This window comes from Pseudorasbora parva, chromosome 4 (assembly GCF_024679245.1).
Source record: "Pseudorasbora parva isolate DD20220531a chromosome 4, ASM2467924v1, whole genome shotgun sequence".
Taxonomy (NCBI): Eukaryota; Metazoa; Chordata; class Actinopteri; order Cypriniformes; family Gobionidae; genus Pseudorasbora; species Pseudorasbora parva.
This window is the reverse complement of record NC_090175.1, coordinates 19,010,416-19,037,928: the sequence shown is the minus strand read 5'-3', so window position 1 is coordinate 19,037,928 and position 27,513 is coordinate 19,010,416. Positions and strand designations below refer to the sequence as shown.

At 36.8% G+C, this 27,513-nt stretch overlaps 1 long non-coding RNA gene across 1 annotated transcript in view; it reads left to right on the top strand.

The window, feature by feature from the left end:
- Positions 1–27,513, top strand: part of LOC137073038 (uncharacterized) — a 91,116-nt gene that overhangs the window by 49,972 nt on the left and 13,631 nt on the right. The window contains exon 2 of the long non-coding RNA XR_010904724.1: positions 5,702–5,732. This is a non-coding gene — a long non-coding RNA (uncharacterized lncRNA). The remainder of the gene's footprint in view (positions 1–5,701; positions 5,733–27,513) is intronic.

Genomic DNA, 27,513 nt, shown 5'->3' with positions numbered 1-27,513 from the left:
TTTTTGAAGTGAACTATCCTTTTAAGACGGGTATTGCGGGCATATTTTTAAACTTCCTAGATGAGCTTTGTATGGTACATTTTTCACTGAGGTAAGATTTGTTATACATGAACTCTTTAGGCAGATGGAATTTCTACATCAGGAAAGATCATGACAGGAATGAGGTGCATGTAAACACAAATGCTTCCATCTGTTTAAGAAGTCACTTTAGTCTAGCATGCCTTTTGATTTTGGTTTGCTCACATCACTTTTCAAATAAATGTCAGATAAAACAGCAAGGGTTCAACTATCCGTCTTGCAAATTTTATTCACATTTGGTGCGTGATGATTGTTTATTTTGAACCCTCTTTATATACAATCACAAGAGATTTTTAGCCAGATTGCAACAGCGATTTGGACATTTGTGCAGAATTGTCACACTCGCCTAGAGGATTATTAGGAACACCTGTTCAATTTCTCATTAATGCAATTATCTAATCAACCAATCACATGGCAGTTGCTTCAATGCATTTAGGGGTGTGGTCCTAGTCAAGACAATCTCCTGAACTCCAAACTGAATGTCAGAATCAGAAAGAAAGGTGATTTAAGCAATTTTGAGCATGGCATGGTTGTTGGTGCCAACGGGCCGGTCTGAGTTTTTCACAATCCGCTCAGTTACTGGGATTTTCACGCACAACCATTTCAAGGAATGACAAAGAATGGTGTGAAAATGGAAAAACATTCAGTATGTGGCAGTCCTGTGGCCGAAAATGCCTTGTTGATGCTAGAGGTCAGAGGAGAATGGGCCAACTGATTCAAGCTGATAGAAGAGCAACTTTGACTGAAATAACCACTCCTTACAACCGAGGTATGCAGCAAGAGTTCACTGTACTAAAATGGCCCCCACAGTCACCAGATCTTAACCCAATAGAGCATCTTTGGTATGTGGTGGAACGGGAGCTTCGTGCCCTAGATGTGCATCCCACAAATCTCCATCAACTGCAGGATGCTATCCTATCAATATGGGCCAACATTTCTAAAGAATGCTTTCAGCACCTTGTTGAATCAATGCCACAGAGAATTAAGGCAGTTCTAATGGCAAAACAGAGTCAAACACAGTATTAGTATGGTTTTCCTAATAATCCTTTAGGTGAGTGTATAGTATAAGTACAGTGATTGTCATGACAAAGTTTAAGATGCAGAGAGGTAGCAAGGAAAGAGAAATAAGTGGTCACCATTTTACCCACTATAATATTAATATTTTGATTTTATTTGTTTTAATTATATCCTCAATCTGATAAAACCATTTCAACTCCTAGACTCCTAACTTCTAGATATGGATTCACATTACTTAAAAAATAACGCATAACCTTTAGTTTGGTGAGCTTGAATAAGAAAGCTTCAAACAGGATATATGTTTGCCCATAAATAACCTTTGGCTAATGCTTCACCAAACAGCTTCTCTTAACCTCGTCTAGCTCCCCGTACTCTGAGGACCAATTTCCCTCTGCATCGATCGATGGTCAATTCCAGCCAACGTGAGAAGCATCTCTTATTCCCTATGGATTTTCATGTCATCCCACTGACGAACTGCAAATAGTCAGTCGCCAATCATATCCCACTTTTCCGCTTACCTTAGCCTGTCAGGACGCTGCTGCCCTGAGGTGGCAACGTACAGATGGAATGAGGAAGTGTGTTTTTGCAGAAGAGGAGGTGGACGACACTACATGTGCTTGTCACAACCCTAAAACCTTTGATTAACCTGTGGATGAGTTAAGAAGTAGACCACCCTTAAATTAAAATCATATCACTCCAATCTACTTTCCATCAGGGGTGTTTCATATTGCGTAAGAGAGGCGGAACCACGTCAAAAGCATTTATGAGAAAATATCCACAGTACAAAATATACCATTAAAGTGTTAGTTCACCCAAAAATAAAATTTGTCATTAATGACTCACCCTAATGTCGTTCCACACTCATAAGACCTACATAGTTTATAGTTTAAGATATTTTATATTTAGTCAGATAGCGTATGCAAGTGTATGCACACTTTACTGTCCATGTCCAAAAAGGGAATAAAAACATCATCAAAGTAGTCCATATGTGACATCAGTTAGTTAATTAGAATCTCTTGAAACATTGAAAATACATTTTGGTCCAAAAATAATAAAAACTACGACTTTATTCAGCATTGTCTTCTCTTCCTTGTTTGTTTTCAATCCTTAAATAAAGATTTAAACTGTTATGAATCAGCGTATTTATTCATGATTTGGATCGCCAATGTCAATGTGATTTCAGCAGTTTGGCAGTTTGACACGCGATCGGAGGTCTTACGGGTGTGGAACGACATTAGGGTGAGTCATTAATGACATAAATGTCATTTTTGGGTGAACTAACCCTTTAAAAATTTACAAACCACTTTTTTTTAAGTGATTACTGTAGTTAAAATACTTTAGATTAGGGTCCAATTCACACTAATATCTAACTATTAATTAACTATGACTTCTGTCTCAATAAACTCACAATTACTACGTGTTAATAGTTGGTAGGGTATATGAAGTTTACATATTGGGTAGGATTAAGGGATGTGGAATATGGTCATGCAGAATAAGGAATTACTGTGTGATATACACATATAATAAACAGGCAATATCCAACAATATGCATGCTAATAAACAACTTCTTAATAGTGAGAATTGAACCTTAAAACTAAGGTGTTACCAAAATATGCATACAATTGAAATTTTTTACTTGCAAAAGATGAAAGAACTTGATATAAAATAGACTTTGTATTAATAAATAGAACAATAATTCAATTAATGTAAAAGTACAAAATCTTTTTTTTTTTCTCTCTTGACAATGTAAGTGATGCTTATTTATTTAATCTGAAAATGTGTCAACATCGGTTTTAACTTGACATGAATTTACATTAAAATAATAAAATAAAACTGAAACACTTTCGCAGAACTTTACCTAATGTTCTGGTAAGGTTCTCTGTTATGAACAAACATTCGTCGAGTAGCATTAATATAATGTGTAAGTTATGTGGTCTTTAATGTTCTCAGAACATTAGCACACAAATAGTATTTATAAATTGTTTAGGAAGTTTTTTGTTTGTGGACTTTTAGTTTGCTTCTAATTTTTTCCTATGTTAAATTAGAAGGTAATAGCACTGTCATGAGGTAATTCACTATTAGATAATAAGAAACTCATGACATAACTCCTTCTAAAGGAATTACTGTATTCTAAAGTGAAGATTAAGGTATAACCCCTAGTAATCACTGCAGTAGCATATTAACAAATCTGTCAGAAGGGAGGAACTAATATCTAAAACCTCAAAAGCTTAAACGACTTGAGTCTTCTTAACTTCTGTTTCAAATAATTAGTAATTCCTTTAAAAGGAAGTATGAACACTTATGTCAGTAATAGTGGGTTACCATAATCTTCAGTTTAGAATTAATATATATTTTTTTTATATATATTGTCATAACTTAATATGAACATTAGCATAGAATATTTTTGTTAAAAATTTTTTTTTAGCTAGGTTGGCCCATTTTAAAACATCACTGAATGCCACTGCACAATAGGGCTGAAACGATGAACTCGAGTTACTCGATGAATCGTTTCAGCCCTGTTGTGCAATGGCATGTAAAAGTGGCAAATAAAATTGATTTGCGTAATTTAAATATCACACTTTAATCATATTTATAGCTACTAACTTAATAAAACAAGATGTGTTACAATGATGAATGATTAGCTCAAAATGTAGATTTGTAGCCTACTTTATCTGAATTCAATACAAACTCATCTCACACGTTTGCTCACGCTCCAGCAGTTACTCCTCCATGTGATGTATAGGTTGTTTAGGTTAAGAAATGTAATTTTGCCAAATACATGTTTTTTTTTTTTTTTAAAGCAAACTACTTCAGTGTAGCTAATATGTGATGATAACATTGCGCTTAACCCTGAGGATTGAAGTTGTGATGATACCACTTTCTGGTAACCTAGCAATGTGGTGAGTGAAATGCTAACAGCCAATCATGTATCAATATCATATTTGGTTGTGCCATATTGTGGTCTCGTTTTGGATTTTTCAGTAAACAGAACCGCCGTGGAGTGATGTCGTCTGCAAATTTTGCAAGATTGTCGTCCTCACCAAGATTGGTATTCCACAAACTTGTTTTACCACCTTAAGCCTTGTTTATACTTTCGTGTTGTCTGCAGCGCGAGCCTCGCAGACCTCGTCCGTTTGGGGAGGTATCTATACTCGACGCACTCGCTTGCCGTTGTGCTATTCTTTGAAGCGACATGGGCTGAATCCAAAATCGCCCCCTAAACCCTCATTCACTATTCCCTACGTTAATCCACTAATATAGTTCACTTGAAGGAGTGAATGAAAACGAATGAGTTAAGTTGGACAGCCGTTGAGTGTACACTCTGCACTCATTATTAGCACACATCAGTTGCACACTCTGTACTGCGGTGCAGTGTGGGATTGAATAAGTGCATGCAATAACGTCCACTATAGTTTTGGACACCACTACAAATGGCTGTCCCTTCAAATACTTAAAATAGTGCACTATTTGAGGGTATAGGGGGCAATTTCAGATTCAGCCATGGAGAGGTACTCTGCATCAGTGCCTTATGACAAAACATCTATATGGTACAAAGAAATAATGGAGGCACTGCACCTTAATATTAAGAGATAATAGTTAAGTGTCCATTGTGATTTTAAACTTATGTTTACATTTTATTATTTTTTTCATGGATGTGTTGACATTTTTTGCCTTTATAACTGAGGGGATTAGGGATCAGAGAATTGTTTATTTATCTTTTAAATGTAATATTTTTCTCCTTGTCCTTATTTTAAATGGGTCATAAAACAAATCAATAATCATCGATATGGGCAGATATGAAACATTTCTATTGTGATACAGTTTTCAGCCATATCGCCCAGCCCTATGATGTCATATAAATCTCTTTGCATGGCTGGCAGAAAACATTGGACAGTCAGAGGCAGTTTTTACAAGAGATTAAACTTATCTGAACTTTACAATAAACGACAATCTTTAAAACCATTTATTCAGACGTAATATCATTGCGCCGCTGCACCCATGGTACGGCAGCAAAGTCCCTGGATTATTATGCAGGAATTAATGTGTAGTTCTTAGCCCTATCGGTCTACAAAATCGCAAGTTTTCATTTTCCGTCGGTCGTAGTATACAATGTAATGCATCCCAACATTTAAACAGGAAAATGTTGCCGTTATTTTGTCACTTATTAAGTAGTAGGCTAGCTGGAGCCATTTACCTCGAGTCTTTGTGCTAGCAACGTGTGCATTAGACAGAGTTATGTCCCGCACGCCACTTAATATTTCCTGATTGAATTATGACCTGGGGCCTATTGCACAAAACTAGGATAAGGGATTAAGCCGAGATGATCCTGGCTCAATTTGTCCACTAATATACAGTTATCTTTCGTTATCATTATTGTTCTTGGTGTGAGTGTGCCTTCAGGGTACGTTTACACGACAGCAGTGTACTAAATTTTGCATACAGATGACAAGATCACCAAGATATCCCGGCTTAATCCCTCATCCTAGTTTTGTGCAATAGGCCCCAGGTCAGCTTGATCACATCACGATGATTGCATGTTAATGCCAAGTGTAAACACAGCCATTGATGACACAATGTTTATTTCTGAGTGAACTTTTCCTTTTAGATATGGCTGTGGAGGAAAGGCAGGACGAGAGGTGAGCTATCTGGAACAGAGGCCTGAGAAGATGGGAAAAGACGCAGAAAATTCTTTAGACTATTCTAACAGCAGTGAGTGAAATTGTTCAGGGTGTTGGCTAGGCTCCTGAAACGTGATTGACATGTTCCTCACAGAACTTCAGGTTCACTCCTGAATGAACTGAGCTGATTATGCTAATAAGACTTCATGAATATAATGAAGCTTCACTCCTCCTCCAGCAGCAGCCTAGCTTATGCGCTGCCGTGTGTTAGCACCTAATGCTGCTGCTATGTGACCTGCGCTTGAATTAGCTGATCTGGGATCTGACAGCTGCTGTATCTGACAGGCCATTCTCTGGCTGTCTGTTTCTTAAGCCCTGATACTTGTATTTGCGCCATGGTTATGCTGCTCTCACTGTGGACATCTGCCCGTCATTCAGTTTCCAGTATTCTGCATTTAGCTTAACTACATGCCCTTTTTACTTCTCTACACATACTGTAGGGTGTGAATAAGAATGGAGGATAGTATATGATAGGTCTGACAGTAGGACTCTTGCATTATTTTTAGTTTGTCATTTGTATTTGTTTGTTTGTTTGTTTTTCAAGAAATAATTTGAGAGATGTGAGATATTGAGATGTAGGGCTCATTAAGACAAAAATAATAAAAACATCTGAAAATAAATAAAATCAGTACATTTACATTTTAATTCAGATCTGGCATATGATATTTTCTGCACCGTTAAAAACACATTTTCAAAATCAGTATTTTTGTCTTTTTTCAAATAAACACCTAATAACTGGATAAAACAGTACATTTGTACTTATACAACTCGCATAAAATGTCCTGGTACTTGTTTTCAGATAATGTATATTAAATTAAGTTTATCTTTAGATTAGATGTTTTTGTTTACATTAATTATTAAATATTTACATAATAATAATTATTATCATTATCATTATTTATACTATATATTTCTACTAAATTTTAAGACCTAATTTATTCAGTATTTTACTTATACTTAATAGGTTAAGGTTATAGACCAGGCTGAATCCTTAATATGGCTCTGGATACTCCATCAACAACAAAACAGATGAATCTCACACAGCCAAAATGTCAAATATAACCAGTTGTGGAGTGCAGCCTTAGATGTTTGAACATTTTGCAACTTTTGGACGGTTTTTGGTCCAAGCCCCCTTTAATTTTTGACCTGTGACCAGGGGCAAGGCTAAGCCTTACACACGCTCTGCCTATGGACCTATCTATATTGCCAATGTTGGCTTTGCATGCCTGCTTGTAAGCAACTGTTTGGATCCTAAAACTTTATACAACATTTTAAAGTCTTTTGGATTTTACATGAAATGTGCCATTAAGAGACAGGACCTCACATTACACATTTTCAGAGTAGTTTCTCAGAGTAAACAGTTGTTTTGTTTTCACAGTAGAAAGCAGTAGAAATAAAATGTTTTCTCACAATGCAAGTAATGAAAAAATAACTCTGTGTGTGTGCGCCTGTGTGTTGGGTGGCTTCTACAGCTGTTGCGCACTGGGTCGCCATAAGTGACTCTCTAACAGCTCCAGTCACAAGAATGCAGGAGAACATCTGCTTCACTGAAAACAAATCATCATTAAATGAAGGCCTTGAAGTAAAAGCATCCACTTCTCAACAGAATCATCTCAGCAATTTGTCCAATGATGCACCACAGTGTGGGCCCACATTAATTAACTGGAAAACAAAATGAAGCAACTAGCCAATCTGTGTCAACAGCATGCGCTTTTCCCCAGTTACTGGAGTGTTACTGTGTCTCGTGTTGGGTTTTGCAAGATCCTACGGCATGATTTTAGTGAAACAGCTTTGTTAAGCTTAATTAAAACTAAAACTATTAAAAATGTGTTCATTGAAAGAAAGCTGAAATAAAATAGAATATAAATATTGCATAACTTAATCTTAAAAAATAAACAGAATAATAATTTTAAAAAAAAACGGCAAAATTGCATACACTTAAACTAAAATAAAATAAAAACATAAATACTAAAATAACATAACTTTTTTTTTTTAGTAATTTAGTATTAAACAAAGCTATAACAAAACTGACGAATACTATTGCACTTAAACTAGGACATGGCCTACTTAGGTAAAGTCTATATATATTTATATATATGTTTTTTTGTTTTTTTTTCTGGGACAAATGGTGGGAATGTTCTACTCTTGACAGTATCTTCATGTTTGGATATATTCAGTAAGGTTTTACCCTCCAGTAAATGTAATGTGAGAAACGATGCCCAGAGGTAAGAGATGGTACTGCAATTCAACCACAACCATAATTTCAAATAACTTCTTAAAGAAAGCATAGGGGTGGAGATGGTCCTCTCATAGATCAATTAATGGGAAAAAAATCTACTGTCAGCCTGCTGCATCATAAACCAAATAACTTCTATATATTGAAGTGATAGTTTGATATAGAACAGTCACGTTTTGTCCTTTTCTCCTGTGTCTTTGTAATGAGAGCACCCTCACTGATGATGTCAGCATTTGCGCCGTGAGTGAATTTGCATTCAGTCCCCCGAGCTCTTGGTGGCAGTGACTGAGAAGATTTATACCCAATAGTGGATACATCACTGTCACTGTGTAATCATAATAAACACAGTGGCCCATCCCTGCTGATACCTCTCTTTGAATTTAGAGTACAGGAGACGACCCACATTTATAGTCATCTTGGAAGTCATATATAAGCGTTCATCTCAACATTATACAGTCAAAATATGTAGGCACCTTGTCACCTGATAGCTAAGAGATTGAGATTGATTTATGTGCAGAAAACTAACCTGGCACACTGATTATGTAACAACACAGTGAATGGGGTTTAAATGACAGCTGTTTTTGCTCTGTCAAAACCTTGAATAATTAAGCTTGCCTTAATTTCATTTGCTTTATATGTTGGGTTCCCTTTTTTCTAATATGATTTCGCACTTTGTCTGCAATACACTATGGAGAATGCCTCCGGCATGCCTAAATGTGGCTGTTGCCGGCCAATGACCTCACTATCGGTTCAATCTGAATATAAAATGGCACCTGTAGGACAAGTCATTGTCCTCTACAAGTCATCCTCTTTGTCTTCTGGAGCTGTTTGTTGGTAGCATGTTAAAGGCAATTATTAACAATTATTATAATACATTTTTTCAAGCGTGTGCATCCATGTTAGTGCTATTTGACTTACTTTATATATACACACACCAACTGTCTTTATACAATACGTGAAGATTATTTAAAATTATTGAACAAAACAAACCCTTTTAATTCACCATAGAAGTTTTTTGGCTAAACTTGAAATTATATGAAAATATAATACTTGAAACACACACACACACACACACACACACACACACACACACACACACACACACACACACACACACACACACACACACACACACACACACACACACACACACACACACACACACACACACACACACACACACACACACACACACACACACACATATATAGTTCAGAAGCACTGTTAGTTTATTTAAAGTTTATTTATTTTTTATGATTTTTACTTGATACGTTACCTCAAAGAAAAGGTGATTGACTATATGCTATTTATTTAATGTTACATTTTTATTGATACATTTATTCTACTGCCTTTATTCTAATTCACTTACCAAACATGAATTAGATTTTTGGTTAAGCCAAAACTTTTTAAATGTCTGTTATTTTATTGTATTTGTTTAAATATAAATGTAATAGCATTTCTAACAAACTACCAGGCTGCTTTGTAAATATGATTATAATTTTTTTATTTTTATTTTTTTACCCTAATATTATGGTGGCAGGGAAAGCCCAACTGCCGGAAACGCATGCAAAAGATAAAACACCTGCATGTTTTCTGTATTTGGTTGCGTTGTGGGCATTTGTACGTGTTGTCAAACTGATGATGTTTTCTTAATTTGCTGGTGTATTTGCATGTTTTCTTCTGTTGCAGCGCATTGAGCTTTGTGCTATTTGCAGCTTGTATTTGTATATGGTTGCAATGTGAGTATTTGAGGGGTGTTTTGTATTTGTTCATGTTTCTGTATTTGGTTGTGTTGTATTTGCAGCTCATTTCTGTATTTGGCTGCATTGTGAGTATTTTCATCATGTTTCGTTGTTTGGTTGTGTTGAGTATTTGCTAGCCTGGCTCTACCCTGGTACTTCCACTCAATTTTCATTTTCCTTCAGTACTCCGTTTGCGATTGCGGTATATTCTCTGATTTTCTCTGGTCAAGCTTTAACCAGCTTATCAGCGAACAGAGTGAGTGGCTGAGAACGATGACGTTGATTTCATGCGCTAGTTTGAGTTGTAGTTTAGTAATGGTGGTGGAGAAAGATGCGAACGAAACCATTCATTCCGTTGTGGCACCGCTGCTGAATATCCAAAAGTTAAAGCCGGAGCAATAACAGTCTTTGCTGGGGTTTGTTAGGGGCCCTCCTCCCCAACAGGGTGAATTTGGGAAAAGTTTGATTTTCCAGCTCGCTCCGTTAGTGGTGAAGGAGTTGGCTGAAGCCATATTCAGATGGTAATTGTTTCTCGTGGGGTCGGAAGGTATTGTTTTAATTTACAGGGGCTTTAGTCAGTGATTTTACTGCTGTGTGTTTCCCACCACCCGGGTAAAATTCCCCGGCAGAATTACTGCTTTTGACAAACACCAAGGTCGTGTGGTAATTGCTGTCCGAATCCACATCTCTGAGTTTAAGAATATATTACTTCAAAACAATATATTTCATCACCACTCAAAAAATAAAAAGAAGAAAAGTACGTAAACATTTGAAATGGGCCGATAATGACGGCAGCATTTAAAGCATATGACATTTTATTTACAGCATACAATCATGTCACGGACCACGTGAGCAGCGCGTTTCCGATACTAAATGGGCCTATACATTTTAAAAGATGATTTATTTCAGTATTAACAATGCATACAGACAGACAGACAGACAGACTATTGAGGGGTGGAGTGTGCCAAAAAATCAACATTGAAATTAAATGTGAAATTAAATCAAAATGTGCTTCTGACTGTACTTTGTAATGTAAGCCATGTGGAATGCCAATAATAATAATAATGTTAAGGTTGATTTAAAGCTGTTCTACAATATAATTTTACAAATGTGCTGCTCTCCTATTTACTACTTTTACACAGTTATCAATTTTGAGGTATTTTTATTACTGTATGTATGAGTGATAGGAAGATTATTGTCTTTATTTCATGTCTTTTTGGTTCTTTTAGGGCAGCTTAACAACTGGATCATTTGATGGAAAGAGATAATAGAACGATTAGCTTAAATCTATACTGGAAAACCACTGTCAAGTCTACAGTTGTTTTGGTGATATCACTGATTATCTCTGAGTGTTGCTAAGTGTTTCACTTTTATAGATGTTGTCCTCTTGTGCAGTAGAGTGGTGCTCTGTGCTCTTACTGTGAGCATGATGACATTGATCTGAGTCATTGATTCTTAAAGAGCTATTGATCAGCTCAAGTGTTATCCTCCTGCTCTTCCCTAATATTTCCTATATGTGGACCTGAGGAAATCTCATTCAATATCATAACAGTAATGGGCCCAGGAATGCTAATTAATGACTATTTTGGGCAGTGCTTGCGATTTTGCTTCAGCATGGACCTCGAACTATAGCAGTGCATTATTTATTTTTTTCAATTGAACTTTCATTTAAATAATAATGTAGATAGGAAAAAAAAGGCTAAATTTAAGCATTTTTCACAAATGCTGTCAGACTTTTTGGACCCCACTGTGTCTTCAGACGCTGTGTAATATCTTGAAACAAGCCTGTGAATGTTTATTGTCAGCCATTTTGCCAGAAATTGATCTTGAATTTTGTAGGACAATGATGATATATGGCTGTTGTTGACTTTGCTGTTCTACCGTCAGGCTGAAACTGGCCACTTCTGCGGACACAATGAATCTGATGAGGTTTTTGCTCCACACAAAACATCGCTGCTCACCACAAAGCATGCTGGGAGTGAAACAGGATTGTAAATACATCAGGAGAGGCCAGCAGCAGTCCTGCTTTATCCATTTTAAAACCATTCAGAACAGGCAGCATTTGTCATTTCCACAGTTCCACATGCAGTGCCGGCCTTTCTCTCACTTCCTCCAGATAAGAGGCTTGCATGAACCCTGCACTTTTCACAACGAGATGCAGCTGAAGTACTTAGCCAGGCACATGCGTTAGATAAATCAAAGCGTAAAAGATTTTGGCTAGGTAGAGATGGGTGTGTAAATTCTGTATAACCTTACATTCAGTATTTTATGCAAATGTGAACTAATGGCCCAGAGAAATGCTGTAAGCTGTGGGCAACCTTTTGCTTTTCTTTTCTGAATTTAATGGTTCCTGAAATCCTGTATGCCCTAAGAAAACACGCTTATCTCCGGTTATGTATATAGATTTTTTGGTAACACTTTAGTTTGGGGGACACATATTCACTATAAACTACGACTTTTGCCTCAATAAACTCCTAATTTACTGCTTATTAATAGTTAGTAAGGTAGATTTTGTAGCTTTTAAGTTTAGGTATTGGGTAGGATTATTAAGGGATGTAGAATAAGGTCATGAAGAATAAGGCATTAATGTGTGCTTTATATAAGTACTAATATCCCAGTAATATGCATGCTAATAAGCATCTGGTTAACAGTTAATAATTGAACCTTAAAATAGTAAAGTGTCACCATTTTTTTTGTTGTTGTCAAAATTAAAATATATTAACTCCCAATTGTAAGTTATAAAGTCTGAATTGTGAGATTCTCACAGTTATGACTTTCTTGCACTTGTGAGTTTATATCTCAATTAAATAAATTCAGTTAATTAATTTGTAAAGGGCTTTTCACAATATATATGTGACCCTGAACGGCAAAACCATAAGTCATAAGTCGCACAAGTATATTTGTGGAAACGGCCAACAATATTGTATAAGTCAAAATTGTCGATTTTTCTTTTATGCCAAAAAATAATTAGGATAATAAGTAAAGATTATGTTCAGATATCTCAATAGATCTCAAAAATTGACCCTTATGACTGGTTTCGTGTTCCAGGGTCACTTATCAGAAAATGCATGCCTCTACATTATAATTTAGAGTGATCTGTTATCAGATGTGAAGGTGCCCAAGTTATGCATTTCAGAAATGTAAATATACAAATCAAGAAGTTAACTAAAAACGTATTCATTTAAATGTGTTATTCCTGGCATTTAAGAATAGCACAGTAAATGAACATAAAATAAAAACACAACATCATGAAAATACCAGCAGTATGTATTCAGTAAATGTGTCAGCTTGTTCCTTCTCGAAGTGAGCATGGCTCATTATTGTATGTGCTCTGCTATGATTACTTTTTCGAACTGAATAAGATACATTTAGCTATCCTTCATCAAATTAATTGTGGCACACTTTATTATAGTTCATCAGTTATCTGCTGTTTATTAAAGCATAGGGGAATCAAAGAAAAGGTCTTTTAAGCAAGACAATAGAGAGAACTGCAGCAAAGATGAGAGCAGTTTCTAACAACATTTGTGCTTGCGTATTTAGGTTACACTTCAAACGGGCTCCTTATCTGATCACACAACATCAAAGAGACTCAGATCCACCTGCTACAGTTAGGTGCACCAAAACGGGACCTTTTGACCTCATATGAGCTGTAAATCCCTTACTAAGCGCTTCAGTAAACACATTTATTTGCACTTACTTGGTTTGCACTTACTGGTACTTGTTTTTGTACCTAATTCAATTCCACATTTTATCAAAATTACATTTGTCAGTTGCTTTTCTGCTGGAGCTGTCTATTAATGCACTGAATATAAGCTGTTTTGAGTTTGCAAAAAAAGGAAAAAACATTAGTTGTGTAGTATGTCAGACCTTTTCTTATGGCTCTTCTTGTGTAAAATCTCAATCATTCAGTTCTCACTGTGCCCTCCCTCTGATAGGGCTACTGTTCATGTGACCTTGTAGCTCTTGTGTTGCGCTGCTGCCAGTCGTCTGTCCAATTACAGCATCCTTTTAGGGTCTGCCTCAAAGCATATCAGCTTGGCAATCCTATTCTCCGTCCAGATCAAAGCAGACAGCAACTTCACAAAGCCCCTAAGTTTTTTTTTTCTTCTTCTCACGCGCACTCTTTTGTGTTCTTTGATGTCCTCCACATAGGTATTGCACTGAACAGCAAAAATGATGAAATTCAAAACTCACACAAAACAGCTGTCAGCTTTTGTTAACATCTTAAATGAGTCCTCATGCCAGGCTTTGATATTCTTCTATTTGTTTTAATATTTCTTTCTTTTATCATTTCTAAACAGATAGATAATCATGTTTCAAACATAATAGTTGGCTTTAAGTTAATCTGTTACGACTGAACAGTTTGTGTGGTGTTTTTATCTGTTTCTTTCACACTGATGTGATATTGGCTCTTTTCCAAAACCTATAGCGAGCTTTCTCAATGCCTACTACCTGAGGCAACATCTTAATGCAGTGTTCTTTGGAGTTCAGTTAAACATTTTTTTTTTTTCAGAGGCAGTGTAATCTAATCATACTTGCCATTTAAAACTATTCTCTCTTGGGAATGCATGGTGCTTTTCATACGTGTGGAGTTTTGTATGACTTTAGAGAAGTAGAGGATAATTAATGCTGAAAGAATGTTCAAAACACTTCAGCGCCACTGGAGGAAACTGGCCCTTGTCCTTCAAGATATCAAGTCTCGCTCTGCTGCCATTCTGGATCACAGAAAATTAAAACGCAGGAGAAGAAAGTTAAACACTTACTTCAGCAATAAAAAAATAAATAAAAATGTAACGTGATGTTTAACTAAAGTCAGTTTTGTGTTTATTCGTTTCAATTTGTTGAACTGAATTTGTTGTATGATTTGCGTAATATTCAAAGTTTGCATTTAATATTATTTATTCATTTTGAGGAATATTGAATCTGTTTTTGCAAGTAAGATGAGTAAATGCTCACATTCTAGAACTACACTAAGCATCAATTTTATACAGCACAGACAACACTTCTGCGTGATTTCTCTCAACATGGGATGTAACTGGCTACTTAGAGAGGTGGGTAGAAAGGAAGTACATTTATTTTGTTATATTTACTGTATTATTTTGGAAAAATGTTACTTTTAAGAGTTTTAATTCAACAATCCAAATGTCCATGCACACAAATGGTGACGCAGTTCTATCACAAATCTAGCAATTATTTATATTTACATTTTTATTTGATGTACATTTAAATGGTATAGTTGTCATCTTAAAGGGGGGGGTGAAATGCTGTTTCATGCATACTGATCTTTTTACACTGTTAAAGACTTGGAATCCCATACTAAACATAGACAAAGTTTCAAAAGTTAAGGTGGACGTTTGATGGGAGTATTTCTTTGTCAAAAATACTACTTCCGGTAAGTCATAAGTTTCGGCAAGTTTTTTTCGATCATGGGTCCACTTGACGTTAATAGGTCGGAATTTCCTTGTATGGGCCGTACGGGCAATTCTACCGGAAGAGCGTGAGAGAGAGAGGGAAAGTGGGAAAGCGACAGGCTACCATCAAAGCGCTGGCTCGTAGGCTGCGCTGCACAGGTGATGTGACTTCAAGAAATTAACAATGTCACCAAAAAAGTGCGTGTTTGGTTGCCAGACCTAGACAGTCCTGCACAGATTCCCCAAAAACCCCGCGTTAAGGCAACAGTGAATGGAATTTGCTTTTCCGGATCAGCAACTGAGTTGCGCAAAGGTTTATGTCTGTTCTCTGCATTTCGGTGCCGACTGTTTCATAAACAAGGCCCAGTTCGACGCCGGATTTTCCTATCGCCTAATGCTGAAGGATGGAGCAGTCCCAACGATAAAGGTCCCAACGTTAGAACCGCAGGCGGTGAGTAGACTGCTTCAAATGTCTGTGTTTTTGCCTATGCCCATCAAGTAGCCCAAACATGATCACGTATAGTTAATTGATCAATGGAGCATGCGATGTGTAGTGCGTGTACATTTGTTTAGCTGGCCACTATATGTGTATCTTTATGTTTGTGTATTGTAAAAGCACTCCAAACAACAATACACAAAGAGGGGGGAAATATGTTGAACTAAATAAGCGCGCTTCTTCATTCAAATGCGCTACTATTCCGTGTCTTTCTATGTAAACACTAGCCTGCCATGCAAAACCAGTCCGCTTACTGTCTACACAAACCACGCGTAAACACACACACACACACACACACACACACACACACACACACACACACACACACACACACACACACACACACACACACACACACACACACACACACACACACACACACACACGTGCACAACTGCACTTCCCACATGTACACCTTCAAAGACAAAAAATACGACGATATAATTCAAGTATAAATATGTAAATAACACAAGCCGCTAAGCATATTATACATAGTTAGTGTATAACTTGTAGCACATAGAGACGTCCTGCTCTAGTCGTTTTTTGCTGCTGCTTCTGTTCAACTCCAGCCTCTGGGTCTGATTCCGGATCATAGATGTATGGCTGTATCTGATTAAAAGCCTATTTTTTTTTTTTTTTTTTTTGAATAAAGTTTTTTCCCGCTGTTAGGGATGACACAGCTTTACGACGTACTCAACACAATAACAGCGGCGTGCACTCGTCATTATTTAGCTCCGCCCACACGATACGCCCCCACCCGCTCGGCTTTTTTCGGAAAGACTCGGAACAGCGCATCTTTCTTATATAATTATAAAAAAAATAAAGACTTTTCGGTGATATGCAGGATGCAGTGCTACTCTATAGGTACTCAAGATTGACATGACACTGACTGAAACTGAGTGTTTCACCCCCCCTTTAAACTTGTATTGTACACATTTTAAATGATGGATACAAAATCTAGTTTAGGTTTTGATTGCTATGCTATGTTTAATGCACAATTCACAGTTTGTCTAAGACGTAGAATAGATCGAAAATGTATTTTCTTGCCCCTGAAATGCATTTTGAAATATATATCGGTATATGAAGCCTGGAACAAAATATATTTTCACAAAAAAATATTTCATCCTCCGTCACTGTTTACAATATACATCAGCTACCATAGCCTATATTTAAAGTCCCAGTGAACCGGAAGTAGCAAGTGAGTTTTCTTCAGTGTTGTGGCGTTTTTCCAGGTGAAACGAAATACTGAATATAGGGCAGGGTTTGACTTCAGCGCTCCTCCTCTCCATATCTCGCTCATAGCAGACTAATGGTTGGAGGGGATTAGTTATGCATTTTCAAACCTAAGCCATCAAACTGACATCATCTGAGAAGGAATGACGTTTCCAAACCGGAAGTTACTTTTCAGATTTTGATAAAAGATTACAGCGACAAAAAAAAAGTTTTTCTTTGTATTAACTTTCAAATTAATTGTTCACCCTAAGTCCTCTAATATGTGCTAACAAAGTAAATAGTGTCAATTTTGATTTCATAAGGACTTTAAAACATAGTTTGGCCAGAATTTTTTGTATGGGTCTAATGAAAATATTGTACTTTTACTTCATTATGTTGGGTGACGTTGGCTCTCATTATTTTATGCAATACATGTTAAAAAATGCCTAGGTTATTCCAAGACGAGCTGTCCAAAGTGACTACGTACTTCGAAGGCCGCATTTGAAGTGTGAATGCATCACTGGCACTATGAAGGCTGTCCCAATGTGAAGGCTGTACCCTCTGAAGGCCGCATTTGAAGTGCGATTGGGTCACAGCGGCACTACGAAAGCCTACTGTGGCCCTGTCCCAAATGGCACACTTCATGTGCACTTTAAGTCTTGTGGACTTACAATAGCCACTGCGAGCGCCCCCTTTGCGGCCGTCATGCGATCTCAATGCAATCTAATGCGGTGCGGGTAACGCAGCGGATTTCTTCCCGACAGTCAAAGCGGCATTACATTGTGAAAGACTTGTGTCGGTCACAGCTCACCACAGACAAGTGGTCTTTTCCCTGCCCATGCTGTTAAATTGAAGTCATTTCAGAGAAGCAGAAAGTATTCCATTTTGATTGACGTTTTAAAAGACAAACATTTTTTTCCCCCTTTGGAACAGCATGTTCAGCATGATCGTTCACAGTAAGATCAGGGAATGTGCAGTAAGTGGCGGTCAGTTTTGATTTTATGTTGACTATAAGACATCGCTTCTGCAAGTATTGCATGGAAACGGCAAATAAATAAGTATACAAGTCTACATGAGGCTGCACATATTGCAGTATTTGCCAATTTAACACGTCAAATTTCCATCATGCTGATAAACGGAGTGTCTCTGTTGGTTCTCTCATTTAAATGTTCCAGGCATTTGCGCATAAATCCTCAGTGTTTGCTTTATTGATCTGACACTCCATCAGAGGTGGTAAACGTGCATCACCTTCACCTCCTGCTTTAAACCATAACACACCGAGCGGGATGAAAAGGTGAAGATGCGTCTTTTCTAGACATCGCTCGCAGGCATTTCCCCTCGAGGCTGCTAGAATGACACTTCAACAAATTGAAATTGATGGCCAGTTGACTAGTGGAAGAATGACATTTGCAGTGTTTGGTGAATATTTTGACTGTCAGGAAAATGAGATGCAGTATTTTAAAGCTCAGTTCTTTCAGTTTAACCCTTCCTTAAGAGCTCAGTAGAAGACAAATTCTTCCACTAGGAACCTCCTGCACCAAAACATCCCATTGAGTTCTTTTACTTTTTGTTGTAGCTGTTTGGCTGCTTGTAATTTCCTGAGCCAGTAATCAACAGGTAGCATACCATGCTGTTTGGCTCTATATCAGCCTCTCCACACTGTTGAACAGATTGGCATCACTTTATGAAAGAGAGAGGGCATTTCACTGAATTTCATTTGAAGCCCAGCGCTATATCATGACTCACCAGCGCCGACAATAAACAGCTAAAAGCTCTTTACTATACAGAACCATAGAATTTAAGATACTTGCTGACTCAAGCACGCAAGCACGCACATACATACATACATACATACATACATACATACATACATACATACATACATACATACATACATACATACATACATATACATGCATGTGTATGCACGCACGCACATACATACGCACATACATACGCACATATATACATACATACATACATACATACATACATACATACATACATACATACATACATACATACATATAATAGTTTCAAATTACTGTATATTGCAGGTTATCAAAGTCTGGGTCATGTAAGATATTAGAGAGAGATACCAGAGACTCACATATTGTGAACATTTGCTGAGTTTAACAAATAAAAGATGTTCCCTTTTTGAATTTCACAATTTCGGTCACCATCCGCTCAATCAGATTACAGATTGAAGAAATACAGATTGTATTTAAAGTTTTCAGTTCTCTATTGGATTATTATTGCTTATACAATCATTTCCTATTCAGTTTCACAAATTGTATTTTTAAAAATGTTATAATGTTTGTTGTATTCGTTTTGCAACAGCATGATATAACTATTTTGTAGTGACAATAGTACAATGAATAATAATAACAAATTAATTTAGACATAGTATTTCCAAACTGCACCTGAAGCCAAGAGTAAAATGCTCTTTTTTTTATATTAAAACTTTTAACATAACTTCACTGCTAATATGCGTGTTCCATTGTTAAATGTATCATGTTTTTCCTCATTTATAAGCGTCATACAAAAGCATCTACTAAATTAATAATTGCAAATTATTTTTCTCCTCAGCCCATTATTCAACATTTGCGAAGAGCTTAAATTTTGGCAACTATATTGATGGTCAATCATATTTTGGTGGAGGGAGGAGTGAAAGTTTTTCCAGATTCCAAGGAAGCTGTGAGAATAAGAACTGAATGCCAGCTAAATGTACAGTAGGCCATTATTTTTGTTTAGTTTTGTTAGCAAGTTGTCTCAGTCTATAGCTGATCTGTGCTCTTAATTCTACCTGTCCGTTAGATACATATCTGACTGTCTATGTGCCTGGTAGTGTTTCTGGCAATATGCCCTGAATTTTTGATTAATACTGATAAAAGACTTTATCTCTAGAATTTATACTTTGTCTTTGTAGGAGGAAAATCATAGAGCATAACGATTTCTCAGCTCCTGTCAACAATGTTGGACTTTAAATATTTGTTATGCTAAAAGTCCGAAGATGATGATGACAAACTACAATGCTCCAAATAAGATTTATTAAAGGGATCATGAATTGAAAAATCAACTTTCTCTTGAGATTTTGATATACAAAAGGTCATGGTAATATAATAATATCCTGTAAGTTTCAGAGCTAAACACTTCGTTGTTAGTCAAAGAAAAGCTTTTATAGACACCAGGTCCAACAAATGAGAGATCTCAGAATGTTGGACAGAGTGATGTCATATTTGTGGTGAAACACCACCTTAATAGAAGTGGAACAATGCCTGATTCTGTAGCCCCTCCTGCTGACTCATGCCTGACACAATATAGGCCTACATAAACCGGATCGAACTTCCAAGCAATAAGCTTTATTCGGATTCCAGTATTATGAATACATGGATGAACTTTATTATTAATGAATATCCAGCTCATGTGGGAATGACGTTGTGTGTTTGTTCTTTCATTTTTACCACAGATTTGTTTGTAAATGAGACTAGACAGGATGAGATTACATGAATCAATGAAACAACACACTTATGTGAGTAAAAAAAAAAAAAGTTTTATATGTGATAGTATTGCATTGTTACAGATTGTTTGATATCTATTGATTATTTGTATGTGTCTAACTGAACATTACTTCGCATGCTGTCATAGTGCTGGAGAATCGTTTATTTTAGGTGTTGTGCTACGATTCGTGATCACTGATCAGACTCAGACATGTATCCTATGGGCCAGGGCTCGCAAAATGAATGTGTTTTCCAGACGGGCTACCAAGTGTATTGTTAACTCTCTCTTGACTTGATATTTAAAGGAAAAATGCTTTGATTTGTCTGACTCTGCAGTAAGGCTTGTGCATGCAGGTGCACGTGTGTTTGTGTATTTCGCAGTTATATCCACCGATCGAGTGTGCCAAGTAATAAAAATTAACATTCCAATGAAATGCGGTTGGATGAAAGATAGATCATTTTGTTTGATAAAGACATTTTGCGAGCTGGGCAAATCTTTGCCTTTTTGCCCACATGCTTTAAAAACAATGCTTCACATGTACTCACAGGGGAGCTGAAGCTCATTAACTATGCAAAGCTTATCCAACTGTGGCAGTGGCCATTTACTTCCAAGTCTTCAGTGCGGCACGCCCATAAAAACTGTTCTAGGAAAGAGGCTCAAAACCAGAATAGAAAATAATCCATTACTTATTGATGTTTTTGAATGTAAAAACCATGCAAATGTCATAAGTTGATCTCAGACAGGAGTGTGTATATATATTCATATAGTCAGTTCATGACCCCTGTAAATAACTCAGGCAGGTAAATCCAAGAAAGAGTAATCTACATAAAATGTTGTGCACAACAAAAATGTGGCTGGGCGATATGGCCCAAAAAAAAAATCCCCGATTTTTTTCACCAAAAATTCGATTTACGATTTAAAACGATTTTTTTCCCCTCCTACTTAAAATCAGTCTGCAGATGACAAAGAAATTGTTCAAAACAAGTTTTAACTTTATTTTGTTTAGGTAAAATTAAATATTTGCAGCTTGGTAGAAGTGCCACATGGGGTGCAAAACTTTCAGCATGTGAATAACCCCCGACTATTCCACAGTATAAATGGGCACCATATCTTTTGCAATATACAGTATACATATCAAAGGTTTATGAATTGATATGCAGATAAAATTAACTTTTATTAACAACAGTAATGTGCAAAAAAAGTATAGGGAAAATTTAAATGTAGCCTAATGCTCTTATTAAATATAGATTAGCATTGTTCTTCAATAGTCTCACACTGAACTGATCGACAGCTTCAGTGATTATTAAAGGAGCTCTTTACTTTACTGTAATTTAGTCACAATTTGAAGAAAAGTTTAGTTTTTCCTGAGACTGTGACTTCGTACGTTCCATACATTAGGGAGTGAAAATCGCTAATAAATCAATAAGTGCTCTTCTGCTGGTTATAGTGGTGGGCATTTCATATCTTTTTTAAAATAAAAATGCTACAAAATGGATTACACATTTAAAAAAAATAAACTAAAAAAAACATTCGACTATTTCTTTCACAAGACCCCTTTAAACTTTTAGTTTTACAAACCATCACATTAAAAATAACATTACAATCGGATATCTAGAGCTTTGAAGTGCTGGAAATAAGTGTGAAGCTCTTGAAAACCATTGGAAAGTGCTTGAATTTCAATCTCAAAAGGTTGTACGAATCCTGAGATAAATAATGACAACAACAACATTAAATCCATGTGGTTTTACTACAGTAAATCATGGTGAATGTTGGTGATTTGTGACTGAAACCCCTGACCTTCGCTCAGCTCTGTTTGATCTCATCTGATATCTGTGGTTTATAACAGAATTCTGTGCCGACCGCTTCCACTAGATCACAGTAGCAATGGTGTGTTGATTTAAACGCTCTCTCACTGGATCACCAGCGCTGTGTATCGTGTCTGTCACGAGATTGGCCCGTGTGTGAGCTCACGCTGCGTTCGTGTCAGCGCAGCTTTAAATGAGTATAGCGCCTACCGCGGTTCCGTTCAGACTTCAAACACACTTTGCAGCGGGGTATTGTTAATTGTTCTGTGAAAAACTGAACCAATTACGAATGACACGGTATGTTGTTAGACGCGATCCTTGTTGTTTGTGTACCTCTGTGGCAAACGCGCGCGGGGAGGGCTGAGCCATTACGGGAGCTCAGAGGGGAGCGTCGGCGGATTTGAAAGAGAAAACCGATTTTCATTCACAAAAATCGTCGTAAACTAAAAACTCGAATTAATTCATAAAATCGATTTATCGCCCAGCCCTAATGTGAACTGAGGACAGAGTAATTTAAATACAGGGCGAATAAAAGTTATAAATGACAAACACCTGTTATTATTAAATTAATCTCCATAGCAACTCAGCTACAGGAAACTGAAACTGAAAAACGGGAAATAATGAATACAAAGTAAAAGTCTATGAAAACAAAACTAAATGAAACGCATGATTGACAACACGTGATACGTCTTTCTGTGGTGTGGAGGAGAAGGAGGATGAGGATGAGGAGATAGTAGATAGCGTGGCAAAGGGTTAGCGAGAGGTGTGGCAGATGAGACCATAGAGAAGTAGATGGAGGAAGCAACCATGGAGGCCATAATGGGACGAGTGGCCGGATGGTGCTGAGGGAGCGATGGAATGCCATTGACCTGGGCGGCCATGACAGAGCCACAGTGACAACCCCTCTGAGATGGAAGTGGGGATCTAGACGGCTAAGGTTGAGCTGGAGCGACCAAGAGCGGAGCTAGCTGAAGCCAGAGCGGTGGCGTCTGCAGCGAAGGAATGACAGTCCAACCCAGGTAGAGCTGATGTCCAGTGCAGTTTTTTTTTATTATCTCTCTGTGTTTTCCAATAGCTAATCTATACAACAGTATTGACTCTGTACTTCATTATATTAATAAAAATGTAGGCCCTGTCCCTGCAACCACACAATATTTTGACCTCGCATTTACTGAGATGGTCTCAAGGGAATCGATGCATGGCACAGGGTCAAACAGGCATATATTGCTCGAAGCGTCCTGAATTCATAAGCATTCTTATGAACCTTCATCAACAAACAAACAGATGACTCTCTATGGCCACCTCGCTCCAGGTTTAACGGCAGCCGTTAATTCATTTTAATTTTGCAAGCTTATTTCATTATGCAGGGCTTTAACGGAGGGACTGAACCTCTGGCCTCCGCTGAGAGAGAGAGTGTGTGTGTACCTAATGTTTAGTCAGTCATAAATATCCACTTATCTGCTGTACAACCTTTGGCGGTGATGACTTGGAGCAGAGCAAGAGTTGGACAGTAATTGTGCTCTCATTAACGGGTTGTCTGTGCAGTGTAATTATGGACCTTACTCAGGAAATAATATCAAGTGGTAATAGGTCAATAGACCTCAAGTTGTTACTTCAGGTGTGAAGATTAATATTTTTGGAGTGTAATAGTCCTCTTTTTGCAGTAAGCATTTCAAAAGTTCCATATGTGATATATTACAGATTTATCTTGGGGTAGATACTTTACATCGTATGTTGAGTGTTGAATTTTGGTTCTTTTATTTGTTTGTTTGTTTGTTTGTTGACTACAGTATGACCTAAAGTTACATAACATTTTATTCTAAGTTTATAATATAAGAGAGCATGTTTTAATTGCTCATACATATAAAATGCTTCTTAACACACTGATGGGGAGGGCTGTCGGTCTGTCTGTCTATCTGATTGACTATTATCTGTCTGTCTATCTGCCTGCCTGCAGTGCAACTAATCAGTTCTTTCTGTCTGTCTGTCTGTTATCTATCTGTCTGTTTCTAAAATACCCCCTGGTCTCCCCTGTAAACACTATTTCCAACGAGGCTGTCACTGTGATTAGCACCTTTTGTTTGGAGTTACTGTGTGTTCTCTACTCATTAAAGATAATTCTTTGATTATTACTTCCCACCATGACTGCGAATCATCACCCTTCTTTGTTCTGCATGCTGACATTTGCATCTTTGTAATCATTTAAATGAGTCTCTGGATCATGTCTGTGCCATGCACCTAGACCTCAGTGCAAATTGTCATATATATATGATTTGTGTGTGTATAGTGGTTGTGCAGGTGTGCATTTTTCACCGCTCATTTGATTCTATCCACTTCACACGATAGTGTTCTTGACATATATCTTGATATTTACCGCCACAGATACTGTATCATGTTTAACCGAATCAAAATGTTGAGGTTTATTTTTAAGTTCAAACAGGTAGGCCAACTAATCAAAACTGACAGCTTAAATGAGTACTAGAAATGTTGCCTTTGCAAGTAACTGAAATAAGTTTCAAGGCACAGTTCGTGTGGAAAAATTTTTAATTTGAAAGCTGTCATGCGGACCTGGGAGCACACCAGTACCACACCATAGCTACCTGGAGGAGGTTGTAAAGAGTGGGAAAATAGTGTGGCCCCTTTAAGAGCTGCGCTATTTTGAACTGCCAGTGTTGTGTGTATGTGTGCTCAGAACTGTGCTGCGATTCACGTGATCAGTGTGAGAAACACCTACTAGGGAGTGCTCTTGTTCAGAAATTTCTTACTTTAAATTTGGCAACATTCTTATTTTAAACATTTTATTTGAATATAGCTATATGAAACTTCTTTCAACAAATTATGTCCTAAATTAAATCACTGACAGAGATCCCTCTCCTATCAGCCAATCACTGTGGGCATAGTTAGCAAGCATAATGACATCATCCATAGCAACGAGGTCAACCCTGCCCTTTCTCTCAGCTTAAGACATCTCTCTATTCCTTAGTAAAAGTTCCTCTCAGCAGCGTTGTGAATAGATTTTAAGAGAACTCGTAACTTAGAACTTTTACTGCCATTTAGGAGAACTCTTAGTGGTAAGAGCAAATGTTTTCTGAATACATTCCCATGTGTTTTGGTTTTGGAACCTTCAGAAAACTTTAACTCTCAAAATTGACTACTGACTCTATTGACTTCAAACAGGTGTAGCTCAGTATTATTATTATTTATTTTGTCTGATTCAAACATATCATTTTGAAGGTTTTTTATTTATTTTTATTTTAATAAAGAATGTGAAAATACTAATTTTGCCAGCATGGGTCGCATATTATTTTTGTAGGGCTTAATGTTAGTTTGTCAAAAACTGTAAAAAAAACAACAAAAAAAACTTTTATATAGTTTGAATATAATTGCTCTTATATAATGTCAGTATAAAATATGCATTGTATAATTCATAAAATATATTATCACAATAATATAATCAATCTACAGTGTGCATGCGCACTTGTCCTCAGCCCCCTCACAACACGATTTCTAATTCGGTCTGTGCGATATTGAAGAAAAATGTGATATGCAATACCTTATTAAACAAAGCAATATCGCATTGCATATTGATTATCGCATTAAGTGTGTAAAATCTATTTAAATGATATACACACAAATATATTTAAAAACGCAGAAAATAATTTGTGTTTTACATTCTTTCTGGGAAAAGAAAGCATCGCTACAGCTTCTGAAAGGGACCAGCAGTGTTCTAGCAAATATTTGTCAAAGATCTGAACTATATAATTTTAACATCAATGTAAACATACAAAAAATGCAATGCAATTATTTTAATACCAAAAACTCATGGCTTGACATGGTAATATATAGTTAAATCAACCTAAAACGTATTAAGTGCAAACAAAGGTAGACAAAGACACCTTTATTTATTAAAGACACAATTATTTTTGTTATTTAAAAATAAATCTTTGTTATTAAAATAAGAACTAAAAATAATAGACTTCACATTACTTCACACTGATACATAATTAAGCTACAAAGGTTATTCAAGTGATTTTCTCGTTCTCTTGTTGATGACAGACAGCGGCAAGTTTACTATATTAGCCGCCTTTCACTTTAAGACCTAATGCATGGATCCTATGCATTCAGTTTCTTTCCCTGACTGATATCGTTCACTTAAAGCATAACCCACTGGGTTTACCTGAATACTCATCAAGATGGCCATTTTGACATTACTGTGTGTGTATTTGACAGTTTGAGTGTGTAACAAGACACGAAACAGAACTGAAGAGATCATGCTTTCAGATAGGCGGCTTGTGCGCACGTTTCGGTGTGTGTGTGTGTCAGACAGCAGATAGCATGAGACTGCAAGGAGATATTTTTTGCGAGTTATTCCGTTTAATAACTCTTTTAACATAATCAAGTCACATAAGCAACAGTCATGTGCCCAGTCTATTCTCTGCTATATGCATCGACCTAAAACGTACACTTTACACAATGCTGAAGTAGCCTATTAAAATCAGTCAGATATTCCCTGCCGTTGCGATATCGTGATATGCACATTTGCGGTAATTTCGATATACTGTACAGCCCTATTTCTAATTGTAAATGTTCAATATGTTAAATATTTGAGTTTTCACACTGTTTCAAGTCATACTTTCAACAGGTTTATTTTGATCGCTAAAATGCACATTGGTACTTCCTTCTCAATTACAACAAAATCCTCCACCATGTTTGAGTTCAGCATATCACTTAAGGGATCTGTTTTGATCCCTTAGTTTTTTTGTTAGGCCTAAATGGTTACTAAGGATTTGTTGCAATGCATAACAGAACTTAAGGTAGTATGGAAGGGGAAATACTTAATGACATCTTCTAATTAATTCCTTACTTAAACACTTAATTCCTCAAGTGGACCCTTAGGTTTTTTCTTGCATACTCTAAGGATACCCTTAATCTTATAATTTAGGGTTTTCAGCCAAGCCCTAAGCTTTGGTTTAACAGTAGTCACGTGTGCTCTCGAGTCATGTTGCTAATGCAGTCAATGCGAGGTCCCGCTCAGCTCAGGTCATTTTATGATATAATTCCCCATTTCTTGTCCTTTTTCCTCTTCTATCATTAGAAGTGGCAAATGACCAAAAATAAAATAAAATAAATCAAACCCTTGCCAATTGTGCATGATCCACACCACACCTGGCTAGGAAACAACAGAAGAGCAATTACTTTTGTGTTGTCAATAAACGAGGGTGTCTTTTCTACACAGTCACGGTTTATGGATGTAAATGCAGTCAAATTAAAGCTAACCTTCCGTACCACAGGTGCACATTTTCAAATCAAGTGCATCACTGTCCTGACACTGCTGC